The following is a 15,165-nucleotide window of genomic DNA, read 5'->3' as shown; positions in this document are numbered from 1 at the left end:
TTCACAAACCCGACAGGATATGAGACATGGTTTACATACAGTACACCATCTCATATCCCTTTTTTTTTTGCATATTCCACAGTACTAATGTTAGTAGTGTGTATGTGCAAAATTTGGGCGCTCTAGCTTGTAAAATAAAGGGTTAAATCGCAGAAAAATTGGCATGGGCTCCCGCACAATTTTCTCCGCCAGAGTGGTAAAGCCAGTGACTGAGGGCAGTTATTAATAGCCTAGAGAGGGTCCATGGTTATTGCCCCCCCCCCCGGCTAAAAACATCTGCCTCCAGCCACCCCAGAAAAGGCACATCTGGAAGATGCGCCTATTCTGGCACTTGGCCACTCTCTTCCCACTCCTCCCGTGTAGCTGTGGGATATGGGGTAATGAAGGGTTAATGTCTTAATCTCCTGGGGCTCTCCATCCTGAATTGTCTCAGCTGTTCTGTGTTAGCCACTTCTCTCAGGTATATATGCTCATCTTTTGCACATGGGAGTCGCCATTGATAGTTACAACTTTCTGGTTTGGGGTGAAGGAGAGTTCTGAATTAGCAGCAGTAGGATAGCACTGCAGCCTTGTTGCTATTTCTGGTATCTCTTTCTGTATAGGTTTTTGCTTGCAGCGCTGGAGTCCTGGGTTCAAATCCCACCAAGGACAACATCTGCAAGGAGTTTGTATGTTCTCCCCGTGTGTGTGGGTTTCCTCTGGGTACTCCGGTTTCCTCCCACATTCCAAAGACATACTGATAGGGAATTTAGATTGTGAGCCCCATTGGGGACAGCGATGATAATGTGTGCAAACTGTAAAGCGCTGCGGAATATGTTAGCGCTATATAAAAATAAAGATTATTATTATTCCAGTTATAAGAATAAGTCATGGCCCTCTTGCTAAACCCATCTATATTTTAAGGTCCTTTTCTGACACAAAAGGGCAGAAGTTCCCATGATTTGTTGCACATAACACTGTCGACAAATTTTGTGGCGACAGTTTTCTGGCGTATAGGAAATGATACATTTCCCCTAAAGTGTAAAATAAATAAATAAAACATTATAAATATATATTGTGTATATGTATAAACAATGTGATTAAACAATATGTCCTAAGGGAAGTGTTAGAGGATTTACATTGAATAAAATAATTCTTGTCTTCCCTTTCAGCAACCACTCCATTTAGGCGCACAACTCTTTCGAATGAAGATACATTTGATGGTACACTAGAGCTTTTATTATTTCTAGATTCCTGACTATGATGTAAAAAATAAAACATTATAATAGTGATGTAATAATGATGATATTCCCCCCTTTTGTGTCTGCTTGATTTCCTTTTTGGTCAAGTGTTCTGCAAAATAATGTCCAAGAAAACTGTGAGAAAGGCTTTCCTGATATATCAGGAAGGAATCTGATCCTGTAACTAGCTTTGAATGTACGACTTGTGTGCAAGCGGTAATATGGTCTTGTGCACAAAGCCTAATCATAGTGAATTAGCTCAGCTAATAATCAGTATAATTCTGAACTCCTTAATAAATGTTGTCTAGATTGATCACAGGTGTAATAAAACAGACATATGATTTACAAGGCTATCCTATGTATGCGATTACATTTTCTTAGAGAGAATCGGCGAAGATGTCAAACATCTTGAATTCAAGATACTCGTCGTATTTTACCTTTTATTAATTGGACAAGTGTTTGCTGTCACTCTGTACTGCACCTTCTGTAAAGGAAAACCGTAAGTCGTGCTTCACTTTCTTATGTAGTGAATATTTTGTATTGTACATTATTTTATTATTATTATTTCCACTTTTGTTTTCACAGTTTGCAGAAAGAGCAAGTGTGAATAAAGAAAGACCTATGTTCTCTACAGTCTCAGCACCTTCTTATCCCTACTATCTTACCCAGTTTATTACCACCTGCTGGGACTGGGTATATGTATACTGTATGAGACATATTTAATTTATTTCAGTGTTATAAAAATAAACATTCAGAAAATACAAAATATGTATTCTTGTATTATTAATATGTGTTTATCTCATTTGAGTTAGATAAATAATAAACCGGATTTTTGTGGACTACAAGTAATTTTTCCCCTCAGGGGTTCCAGGTTTCTGTGAGTCCTGAAACAAAATTGCAATGGCACTTGAACTGGCAAGCATTAAGAATGTGTCCTGATTTTCATGGTTAGCATGGAGCAAAAATTGGTTAAGAGCCAGAAAACAATGTATTTTTACATAGATAATGTTACCACTATTAGGCCAGTTATTGGAGAACTCACAGTGAGCGTATGGTATTTATACAACCAATGGTTGGAATATACAGTTGAAACTAGAAGTTTACAATCCGCATAAACATTTCCTATTTTAGGTCAATTAGGATTACCATAATTATTAATATTTGCCAAATGCCAGAATAATGAGAGAGAGAGAATGTTTTTACGCATTTCGACTACTTACTGTAAAGTAAAAAGTTTACATACACTAAGATTACTATGAATTTAAACAATTCTGGACTGCCCATATGATAATGTTAATATGTACTTGTACGCACGTACAAACAAGATAGAAATGTCCAGCCATCGCTCAGGAAGGAGACAGGTTCTGTGTCCCAGAGATGAACGTGCTTTGGTCTGACTTGTGTATATCAACCCAAGGACAAAAGCAAAAGACCTTGGAAGATGATGGCGGAAGCTGGTAAGATTGTGTCATTATCCACAATGAAACGAGTACTGTATCAACATGGGCTGAAAGGCCACTCTGCCAGGAAGAAGCCATCACTCCAAAATAAACATAAAATTTATGTTTGCAAATGCACACAGGAACAAAGACCTTAATTTTTGGAGACGTCCTGTGGTTTGCTGAAACTAAAATTTAACTTTTTGGGCATAGTGACCATCATTACATTTGGAGGAAAAAGAGAGAAGCTTGGAAGCCTAAGAACACCATCCCAACTGTCAAACACGGGGGTGGCAGCATCATGTTGTGGGGTTGTTTTGCTGCAGGATGGAGTGATGCACTTCACAAAATAGATGGCATCATGAGAAAAGAAGATTATGTGGCAAAACTGAAACAACATCTTAAGAAATCGGCCAGGAAGTTAAAGCTTGGGTGGAAATGGGTCTTCCAAATGGACAATGACCCGAAGCATGCTGCCAAAATTGTAACAAAGTAGCTTAAGGATAACAAAGTCAATGTTTTGGAGTGGCCATCACAAAGCGCTGATCTTAATCCTATTAAAAATGTACGGGCAAAGCTGAAAAGGCAGGTGCGAGCAAGGCGACCTACAAACCTGGATCAGTTACACCAGTTTTGTCAGGAGAAATGGGCCCAAATTCTGGCCATCTATTGTGAGAAGCTTGTGGAAAGATATTCCAAACGTTTGACCCAAGTTATTCAGTTTAAGGGTAATGGTGCCAAATACTAATGAAATGTGTGCAAACTTTTGACTTTGCAGTAAGTAATAAAAATGCCTTAAAACATCCTCTCTCTCTCTCTCTCTCTCTCTCTCTCTCATTATTCTGGCATTTGGAAAATATTAATAATTATGGTAATCCTAAGTGACCTAAAACGGGAAAGGTTTATTCTTAATTCATGTCCGATATTGAGAAAAAACATGCATATGTGTATTTGGTCACTGCAAGTAATCCCAGCCTCAAAGGGGATTTTAATTAGTTTTGTCACTTCTTGGCTGTATATAATTTCCGCTCTTCACCTATGTTGTTCTATTACCCACAAGAGGTTTAGAATGTCAACTCTTTCTCCTGGAGATTTTGTGCAAGAGATGAGGGGTGTGAGGTGAATGCTCCCTCCCTGCAGACCCCTTAAGGATTTCACTTTTTCTCTGCCATACACCATGTTATGGGGATTGATCTTTGTTGGTTAACCACTCTTGGGGAGGGAATAATGGTTTTGAATTTCCTCCACTTGTACACAATTTGTCTGACTATGGATTGCTGAAGTCCAAACTATTTAGAGATAGTTTTGTAACCTTTTCCAACTTTATCAAAAATCCTCAGAAGCCTCCTTTGTTCGTGCCATGATACACTTCCAGAAATACAGGATGAGTTGTAAGCATCAAACTTTGATGATAATTGTTCTTTAAATAAAACAGGTCGCCCACCCACACCTAATTGTTATCTCATTGGTTGAAAATGCCAGATTCAAATTATCTGCTAATCCTATAGAATTACATTGTTTTGCCACTTACAGATATGGAACAAATCATTTTCCTCATTAAAAAAATTCTAAATATGTAATATTTCTGACTTATTTGTTTGATTTGGTTCTCTGTATTTACTATTAGAGTCATGAAAATGTAATGTAGTTTTAGGTCAAATTTCTGCAGAAAAATGGAAAATTCTGAAGAAGTCACAAAGTTTGAAGCACCATTTTATATTGAACAAATTAAGTTCAAGTTGTTAAATATTACAGGAGGCTGGGCAGAAAAATTGCAGATGAAATTTAAAGGGAACCTCTCAGATTACCTATTGTCCAAAACTGCTTCAGTATTATCATACAGAGCTCTATCCCTAAGTTTTAACCAAGTGTCCGGTATGAGAAAACATTGGCGATATAAGCTGTAAAAATTCTCTTGTTTCACTGCTCATGATATGCCAGTTAGCCAGGACTAGTCTAGTGGGGCTTCTATTCCGGTCTATACAAAGCTTCCAGTACTATAATCGCATCTACTCTGTGATTGACATCTTCTTCACTAAGCCCAGTCATAATCAGTGCAGGAGTACTCGCGCAGGTGCACAACGTCCTGCACTGAAGCTGTTATGCATGTGGTTGTGGAACCACTGTGTCAAGGTCCAGGAAGAGCCTGGAGGCTTAACTAAGTGACCACCTGGTTCTTCACTAGAGCCCTTGATGGCGTGGTTAGACTTGAACCCAGGCAGATGTCAGGTGCTACTCCAGGACAGACCCCAAAGCTACAGCAGCCTACCCAATGGGGCAGGGAAGCAAGACCAGCCTGGAACTGGTTAACAGGAGGACCTACGGCTAGTTAGACAGAACAGGTACTGGATCAGGCACGGACAGTATAGGTTTGGGAACACAGGTGCTGGTTCAGACTGGACATGTGAAGATAGCGGTACAGGTGCGGACGAGCTGGATCAGGCTCTGGAATAGGTAGAATCAGCACAAGCTCAGGAACAGGTTACAGCGGTATGGGCAGTATCAAGTTCGGACAAAACAGGCAGGATCAAGTTCACAGGATTGGATCTTAAGACGGGTTTACTTAGAAGAAAGCCACACCATATCTCTTGGACGATAGCAAGGTGGATCCAAGCATCTCTTGTCCACATGGCTCCTCATATGCTCAGACGATCTCTCTAGAGTGACTTTGGTGTCCTCCCATATGATCGAGAAATCCTTTGTAAAAGCATTGGCTGCTGGTATGCCAAAAGTGGCCCGAAGAAGGATTCCTGGCTGTTGCCCAAACCTGGTTAACTCTCTTTACTTGTTTGTTGAATTGAAGGTAGTATGCAGAAGAGAAGTCTAGCACCATGTTCAGCAGTTTGCACATAGCTCGCCAGAATCTGGATGTGAATTGGTTCCCTCTGTCGGACACAATGTGAACAGAAAATCTGTCAAGGCGGAAAACGTGCTGGATGATTTTCTCTGCAAGCTCCGGAGCAGATGGAAGGCCCAGTAATGGGGTAAAATGAGCCATCTTTGAGAAGCGATCCAACACCCAGATGACGGAACAACCAGGGGACACAGGAAGGTCCATAATGAAGTCCTGGCGATATTTTGCCAAGGCGACGAGGGCATAGGGTGTGGTAGGAATTGCCTGTGTGTTTTGTTGTAGGCACAGGAAGTACAAGAAGAAACTAATTCTATGATCTCCTTATGCATAGTAGGTCACCATTATTGGCGTAAGATGAGCCAATGTCTTTCTCTGTCCGGCATGGCCGGCCTCCTTGACAAGGAAGAAGCCAGCTCCTGTTGGAGAAAAGGACTTCTGAACGTATTCCCTTGCCAGATCCTCCTTAACATTCTCAGACATGGCTAGGGTCTCAGCCTGAGACAGGGGGTAGATAGGGCCTCGAGGAGGTAAAGATCGAGGAAGCAGGTTTATAGGGCAGTCGTACAGCCTAAGTGGAGGAAACCTCTCTGCTTCCTTTATGTTGAAGACATCAGCATACGTCCAGTAGGCGGATGGTAATCGAGCCAGAGAAGATGATGCTACTGGCGTCCAAACAGGTCATTCAGGTACAAGACACTTCTTACGACAAGACTGTCCCCAATGTACACCTCTCTGGGTGGCATGAGGGTACAACAGCCATCTATGCTCACAGCCCAGCAACATGCAGCTCGATTGGCATTAACTAGAGAAACACAGAATTGGCAGGTCTGCAGCTAGCACAGATGAAAACAGGAGAAAGAGATAAATGAGAAATAACCTGGAAATGATGTGGTGAACATTGCACAGCATCCAGAATGTCCGCTTTGGCAGTTGTTCACTGATGGTCTGGGCAGGTATATTATTAGAGGGTCAACAAACCTCCACTGGTGGACCACTACTGATGCAGGAAGATGCGAGATTCACATGGACAGAGAATGTGAGCAATAGCTTGATGATGAAGGTATTAATGCCTTTGACTGGTCTTCATGTACCCCAGACCTGAATCCAATTGAGAACCTGTGGCACATTATGTATCTGGATCTGATGCTGGCAAGTAGTTCCAGAGACTGATTCCTTAATCTAGGTGATGGAAGAATTAACTCCAGGACAACATCTGCTAACACATCAGAAGCATACTTAGTCCTTGTCAGGAGTGCACACAGGCAATTGGTGACCAAGTACATTTACTACACTATGAGTTACCGTGAAGAAATTTGTGAGAGTTAGTATGGCCTGTGATTTCATTTTTTTACTTTGATTTTCAGGGTGATTTGGAATCCAGTCTTCAATTGGCTGAAAAATTTGGTCAAAGATTTACCACTATTATGTCATTTGGTTTCTCGACAAATTACACAATTTATATCAGTAAAGATTTACAGATTCAATCTGGCGTTTGAGATCTGATGTGTGATTTATAAAAGCATTCCTATCAAAGTTTTTATCCTCTTAATATATTGCAATCATCATATTATACAGCACTGTGTACTAACAATTGCTCATTTTGCCTATCTACCCAGCTAATTCTTCTCTTTTCTCTGCTCTACATAGAACAAGAAAGTCTCTTGTCCCTGCATTTATCACTCCCCTCTTCAACCCCTAACCCATCTCCTCCCTCCTCCCCCCTGAAAGGGACTTTTGCAGTGACTAATGACTCATACAGGGAAAATAGACTTCCTGTTTCTACATAGAGCTTAGATTATCTAAGAGATGACAAACTGAAGGACTGTGGGCTGAATACGGCCCACCATCTCATTCTATGTGGCCCGCCATCTCATTCTATGTGGCTTGCAAGGTCAGGACACACTTCAACAAAGGTTGACCAGTGGTGGACACCATGTCAGACGATACACCTAAATTGATATGACACACCGATAAAACTGCAACTACTTGCCACTGCTATTGGATTATCATTCCTTATTTTCCTCAAATTACAAGACCAAGGACGGTCCTGGACTACAGGACCACTTTAACTTTCCTGAGCATTCAGAACACACCATCGCAGTCGGTACACTGATGAAGGTCGTGAATATATGTACTACTAGATGGTGGCCTGATTCTAACGCAACGGGTGTTCTAGAATATGCATGTCCACGTAGTATATTGCACAGCCCACGTAGTATATTGCCCAGCCATGTATATTGCCCAGTTACGTAGTATATTGCCCAGCGACGTAGTACATTGCCCAGCCATGTAGTATATTGCCCAGTTAGGTAGTATATTGCCCAGTGACATAGTATATTGCCCAGCCATGTAGTATATTGCCCAGTTACATAGTATATTGCCCAGCGACGTAGTAAATTGCCCAGCCAGGTAGTATACAGCACAGAGTCACGTAGTATATTGCCCAGCTACGTAGTATATTGCCCAGCCACGTATGTCACAGGTTAAAAAATAAAAAATAAACATATACTCACCTCCCGAGGGCCCCTTGTAGTTCTGTCAACTGTGTGCGGTGCAGGCGGCAGCTTCTTGTCCCAGGGTGTGATGACGTCGCGGTCACATGACCGTGACGTCATGGCAGGTCCTTCTCGCATACCATCCTTGCCACCGGAACCTGCCGCTTGCATGGAGCGGTCACCGGAGTGTCGCGAGGAGCGGGAAAGGCGGCGGAAGGTGAGTATATAATGATTTTTTATTTTTTAATTATTTTTAACATTAGATGTTTTTACTATTGACGCTGCATAGGCAGCATCAATAGTAAAAACTTGGTCACACAGGGTTAATAGCGGCGGTAACGGAGTGAGTTACCCACGGCATAACGCGGTCCGTTACCGCTGGCATTAACCCTGTGTGAATGGTGACTGCAGGGAGTATGGAGCGGGCACTGACTGCAGGGGAGTAGGGAGGGACTAATCGGACTGTGGCCGTCGCTGATTGGTCGCGGCAGCCATGACAGGCAGCTGGCGAGACCAATCAGCGACTTGGATTCCATGACAGACAGAGGCTGCGACCAATGAATATTCGTGACAGACAGACGGACAGACGGAAGTGACCCTTAGACAATTATATAGTAGATGCTTGGACCATATTAAATCTTTTCTCACACATCCCTTGAGTGCCAAATTTCATTCTACTACATGAAAGCCACAGCTGTCATGTACTACAGTCAAGGATCCTAAAGAGCCTCAAACATTTATATTTCGTTTTTGGCAGGTGATGAAAAAATACTGCAAAGTAAGAATGTTGTAAAAATAAAAGTGTTAATAGTTTCTTTTTATCAATTATCAAAATTAATCAACAACACAGAAATGTAAGTCAAATCAACACTTGGAGTGACTGCCCTTTGCCATTGAAACAGCATCAATTCTTCTAAGTAAACTTACTACAGTTTTTGAAGGAACACTTTGAAGAACCAAACTCAGATCATCTGTGGATTTCACTTTTGTAAATCTCTCTGTCACTTCTTGCAATACCACGCAGACTCGATATTGAGATCAGGGCTCTGTGAGGACCATATCATCCCTTGCAGGACACCTTGTGCTTTCTTAAACTGAAGATAGTTCTTAGTGATGTTGGCTGTATGTTTGTGTTTGTTGGCCTGCTGCAGAATAACTTTAGAGCTTTTCAGATGCCTCCCTGATGGTATTGCATGATGGATAAGTATCTGCCTTTATTTCTCAGCATTGATGACAACAAGAAATGGGCAATGTTGAGGGCTATAGACTCAGTGGTCAGCCAAGGAAACAGTGCAGCAGGTGAAGGATACGTCACCCTTACTTCCCTTCCAAATGGATATCCAGCATTGTCATCAGCTCAGAACTGGCAAAAACTGATGGGGCTCCTCATATACTGTTTAGAGAAATATGACCGGAAGTCATCTTTATTGAGGAATTGTGGCCCAAATGCCTTATCTTTAATATGGAAACAAGGCCAAAGCGATTCAGCTATGCACGAAAACATAGAACTTGGGCGCAGAAAAGTGGCATCAGGTGCTCTAGACTGATGGTCAAAATTTGAAATACCTTGTAATAACAGAAGACAGTTTGTATGCAAAAGGGCTGGAGATCAGTACAATAAGTGTCTACAGGCAACAGTGAAGCATGGTGGAGGTTCCTTGCAAGTATGGGGCAGAATTTCAGCAAATGGAGATGGGGATTTGGTTAGAATTAATGGTATCCAGAATGTATAGAAACATGAAAAGACATAAGGTTATGCTCTAGCCTATATCCACAGATGATCTGTGGACAGTTCTCTAAGATGTCTTGAACAATCTTTCTGCTGAATTGCTCTGTGCATGTTGTTTCTATACCTGCCTAAAACTTTTATACATTTGTGGTATACTGTAGAAATATATTATGTATTTTATAAGCACTGCACTATAGATATATATACAGTAAAGTACTATTTATATCTATATATATCTGTTAGATCATCGTCTCCTCTTAGGTCTTTGTAATAAATAATGAATTATATAAGTTGCATCTTTAATTGCACAGTCCTTATATTGTATAAAGTCTCTATAGTACATGTACATTCACATCACTGCGGAGACGTTGGTAGCTTCACTAATAAAATCTTGTTATTTTAATTCTTGGCCATTGGGTTGGCAGCAGAACATGCTTTACAAGTAGAAAATTCACTAGCAGCCATGTTGAGTTTGGAGCGCCCCCACACCGCCGCAGGGCCCAGGGGTACCCGGAGCCGGGCCACTAGGTCTCAGTCCTGGGGTTGTCACGGTGGCTAGACCCGGTCCGTGGCCCTGTGAGTCAGTGGGGGACGTCCGGTGCAATAAGTGGTGTTGTAACGGTGCAGTTGTGGGGTGCAGGTCGCAGTAAATAACGAGGACACCAGGTTGCAGTCTCTTTACCTCTTTACTGGAGATCTCTGAGTCCTCAGTCCAGAATACGGTTCACCAGGCTGCGCAAGTCCGGCCGGTCCAATGGCACCTCCAGATGGGACTTCACAGGTGGAAATCGGTGCCTTCCTTCTTAGCGCTATGTGTTGTAGTCCTCCCCTGCTGTGCTTACGGAAAGTACCCCACAACTGTTGTGTCTGTTTCTTAAGTTCCCTCACAACTCGATTAAATGATGTTCTTCTAATCGTCCGTCCCTTCCTGATGTTACAGTTAGAACGGCACCCGTTTGTCGGGTAGGCCTGGAGTTCTTCCGGGACCCTAGAGACGCCCCTCTCCCGCAATTGCCTCCCAAGACTTCATAGGTGATATGTGTTAGACAGCCCGCCTTAAACTGACTGTCCTGCCGCTGTTTAGAGTATTGCTTGAAGCTGAATGTTATAATACTCCCTCGGCGTTCCGGCCACCGGTAGTGCGCCTCAGTAGAGCGTTGCTCCGGTCTTACAGCACGACCCCTACTGGAATTCTCCTATTGCTTGATCTCGTTTCTCACTCAGCACAATCTATCTCGCTTCTAGTCCTTTCTTGGGTCCCGCCGCTTCCCGGAGCTGGCGCGGACCCGTTACGTTCTTTTCAATGCCAAGCCTCTGTCAGGATCCCACCCCTGACAGAGACCCTACTGTCTCTTCCTCCACAACACCCTCTGCCACTAGGTGTTGCTTCGTCCAATCCAGTCAGCTTTCTGATCTAACTTCCTGCCTGACCCCAGTTTACCCACTATGGTGGGGAGTGGCCTAATGAATAGCACCCTTAGCTCCCCCCGGAGGCCCGGCTGTGAAATGTATTGGTGTCTGTGATACCTGATCAGATGAACTCCTTCAGTGCCATCGGACGCACCATAGCTCCCCATAGTGGCGGAGCCACAGTACTGTAACGACCAGGACTCTGGGGCGCTGCACTCCCCCCTGGTTAAACACAGTACTCCGGGACTGGGAAGAAAAACAACAATACAAGTTAGCAAAAAGACATACAGTTTTGTTTGAGTGCAATAACAGTAAGTATACTTGAACAGGCTTCCCTTTATGGGAGGTGAGGACACTTGAACGTTACAAACATGGTTAGATAACATAGCAACATGCTATAATTAACTTTTCTTACCCAACCGGGTATTCTACTAAGTGTAAACATTATTGAACAATAATTTAACTTTGCCTTTAAGGACATACACTCTTTATCCACTAAAGACCTTCCTATAATCACATTATAAGGCATTTTAACTTTCTCATTCCCCTACTTTGAATCTGCAGGACCGCCTGTCCTATCGGCACCAGACCTACTGCCTCTCCTTTCTGTTACAGGACCGCCCCGTTCAGCCAGGGCCTACTGCCTTTTCAACTACTATACACAGTATAGAACATAACTTTTCTTTCAGTTTGCGAACGCTGAGCCAGCTCTACTTGGCTCCTATAATGACTCACCCACTAACCCTTACAGGTTCACTTTCTGTACTTTCGATGGGGAACGCAGGGTTTACCTTCTATTCCCCCCCCCCCTTTTCTTATCAACATTATCAACTATCTTCTTTTTCACAACATTAAACTTTCTCATGATCCTTCTTCCTTTCTTGCATGCTGGACACCCCATCTATCTCTACGGGCCCACTGCATCCTTCTTCTATCTTTCACCTTTCACTTCTCAGAGCACATTATCAATATTTCTTCACATTTAACCAGTTGGGTACATATAACTTTTACATGTAAGCATCATCATTTTCTCTTATCTATCAGTCTTAAAGCAATACCATTTCTCTAAGTTCAAACATGTGAACATCCCCTTTAAGAGAGGACCAAGTCTCTGTGAGGTAGCGTATCTTCTCAAGCTACCAGTCCATACTCATCAAAGGTTCCAGTGCGGTATCTTCGCAAAGAGTCTTTAAGTAAAACCAGTAGGGAGCGCCTTTAATAAGGTGCTAACTATTTACAAAAAAAGTTCGGATCATGCACTGTTCATGATTCAACAGTTTATTTTTTTTTTTAAAACTTGTGCAAAACTTTTGGTAACAAAAAACAAACAATAGGGATCCCGGGTCAACAAAGGGATCCCTTTAAGAGTTTACCCTGAACGGGTTTAGCAGCAAAATAGGAACACACAGTTAAGAACTATATACATTTTAATAAAGCAATTATGCTTACTCATTCTCAGAATCCCCCACGAGGCGCCACCTGGCGGGTGAACCCCTGCAGTCCAGGTTCCAAGTCCACTCCCGCTGCCAGGTACACCCCATGGGTTCGGGACTGTTGCACAACCAGGTCGTGTGCGGTGATCAAAGTCTGTGTTCCCACTTCTCTCTGTGCTGGCACAGCAGGAACACCGGTCACTCGAGGGGGCGCCTCCTTGGCCACCATAGTGGTGGTGGTGGGGGTCAGACTGCAGGCCACAGTTTCCGTTGGCATACAGGTGGGGGTGACCAAGGTGGTCACAGGTCGGTCACACGGTGGCACTTTGGCTACAGGGGCCAGCTTCTCCCTGCGCACGTTCAAAGCAAACCACCCCTTTTCTCCAAAATGCCTGGTGTAAATGACGCTGTCCCCCGGGTAGAGGTCTCGATCAGGGTGACCCTCTCTGAGGTGCGACTCCACATCCCGGCGGTTGACAAAAACCTCTGCATACAGCCCCGGCTCTTTAATGAAGCCCCAGCCTCCTCGGAGCTTAAAGGTGGTGACGATGCCCTGCCTGCGCGGGGCCTGGGGAGCGGTGGGGTCCTTGCGGGCCCGGTCTTTCACGGCCAGGTCCTTCTGATGGCAAGCCTCCAGCCCGGCCTGGTACGCCTCGTCCTTCTCCCTCCACCGCTGCTGTAGCTGGGCCTGATATTCTCCCCAGCTTAGGGCCTGCACCCTCTCTCCCTCCTGGGTCTCCACCCCCGGGAACCCCATAAGATCGGACCCAGGGTTCACCCAGCGGCACACCGTGCGCTCCGCGTGGATCTCACACAGCAGGGGAGTAGGGGTGATTGGGGCTCGCATACGGTGTTCCATGCCCGTGGCTTCCTCCCACGGCAGCAGGCGCTGGAGTCGATGGGTCCCCGAGGGAGGGGGCGCTGCTACGGGACCCACTAGCAAACCCTCAGCCAGCGGGACGGGGTCGGCGGACTCACCCGCCAGTGGAGGTTCTTCTTCCGCAACGGGTTCCTCCGGCAGGGTCAGCAAGGGTCTCAGCGGCTGAGGATCTTCTTCCGGCGCTGCCCGGTGCGGAGCCTGGACCTCCACATTCAGTTGGAGAAGTTGGTTGAATAAATCCTCCATTTTGGCCCTCAGGAATCTGGTGTTGTCCACGGAAGACGGGCTGCGGTGCTCATCCGGGTAGTCGGGGGAGATTTCCACTTCAACCCCACTGTCGGGTTCAGAGCTGCTGGCCATGGCGTCCTCCACGTGGGTCGCTTCCGGGTCTCTTTCCCGCTCTCTCCTTCGTGGGCGGTGTCGTTTTCTCGATCTCCGCCCTCCATTAAGGATTAGGAGGCGGATCTCTGCCGCTGACGGACACGTCCTCACCATGCAGAAGTATTTAGACTGGGCGGCCATTGCTCTTCGCGCTCTCTAGCTCGTCTACGCCTACTCCACGCCCCTCTTCTCTTCCTGCGCTCTCCTCAGCGCTGTAATGGCGGCGGATTTTGGCGCGAACTTTTGGCGGCAAGTGACAATCCACAGTCTTTGCAATAAAATACAGTTCAGGCACAACAAATCACAGTTCCAAGGCACACATAACCTGATTCTTCAGGCTTAAGTAGATCCTGTTCGTGACGCCAAGTTTGGAGCGCCCCCACACCGCCGCAGGGCCCAGGGGTACCCGGAGCCGGGCCACTAGGTCTCAGTCCTGGGGTTGTCACGGTGGCTAGACCCGGTCCGTGGCCCTGTGAGTCAGTGGGGGACGTCCGGTGCAATAAGTGGTGTTGTAACGGTGCAGTTGTGGGGTGCAGGTCGCGGTAAATAACGAGGACACCAGGTTGCAGTCTCTTTACCTCTTTACTGGAGATCTCTGAGTCCTCAGTCCAGAATACGGTTCACCAGGCTGCGCAAGTCCGGCCGGTCCAATGGCACCTCCAGATGGGACTTCACAGGTGGAAATCGGTGCCTTCCTTCTTAGCGCTATGTGTTGTAGTCCTCCCCTGCTGTGCTTACGGAAAGTACCCCACAACTGTTGTGTCTGTTTCTTAAGTTCCCTCACAACTCGATTAAATGATGTTCTTCTAATCGTCCGTCCCTTCCTGATGTTACAGTTAGAACGGCACCCGTTTGTCGGGTAGGCCTGGAGTTCTTCCGGGACCCTAGAGACGCCCCTCTCCCGCAATTGCCTCCCAAGACTTCATAGGTGATATGTGTTAGACAGCCCGCCTTAAACTGACTGTCCTGCCGCTGTTTAGAGTATTGCTTGAAGCTGAATGTTATAATACTCCCTCGGCGTTCCGGCCACCGGTAGTGCGCCTCAGTAGAGCGTTGCTCCGGTCTTACAGCACGACCCCTACTGGAATTCTCCTATTGCTTGATCTCGTTTCTCACTCAGCACAATCTATCTCGCTTCTAGTCCTTTCTTGGGTCCCGCCGCTTCCCGGAGCTGGCGCGGACCCGTTACGTTCTTTTCAATGCCAAGCCTCTGTCAGGATCCCACCCCTGACAGAGACCCTACTGTCTCTTCCTCCACAACACCCTCTGCCACTAGGTGTTGCTTCGTCCAATCCAGTCAGCTTTCTGATCTAACTTCCTGCCT

This window comes from Ranitomeya variabilis, chromosome 3 (genome assembly GCF_051348905.1).
Source record: "Ranitomeya variabilis isolate aRanVar5 chromosome 3, aRanVar5.hap1, whole genome shotgun sequence".
NCBI classification, from domain to species: Eukaryota; Metazoa; Chordata; class Amphibia; order Anura; family Dendrobatidae; genus Ranitomeya; species Ranitomeya variabilis.
Note: the sequence above shows the minus strand (reverse complement) of the source record.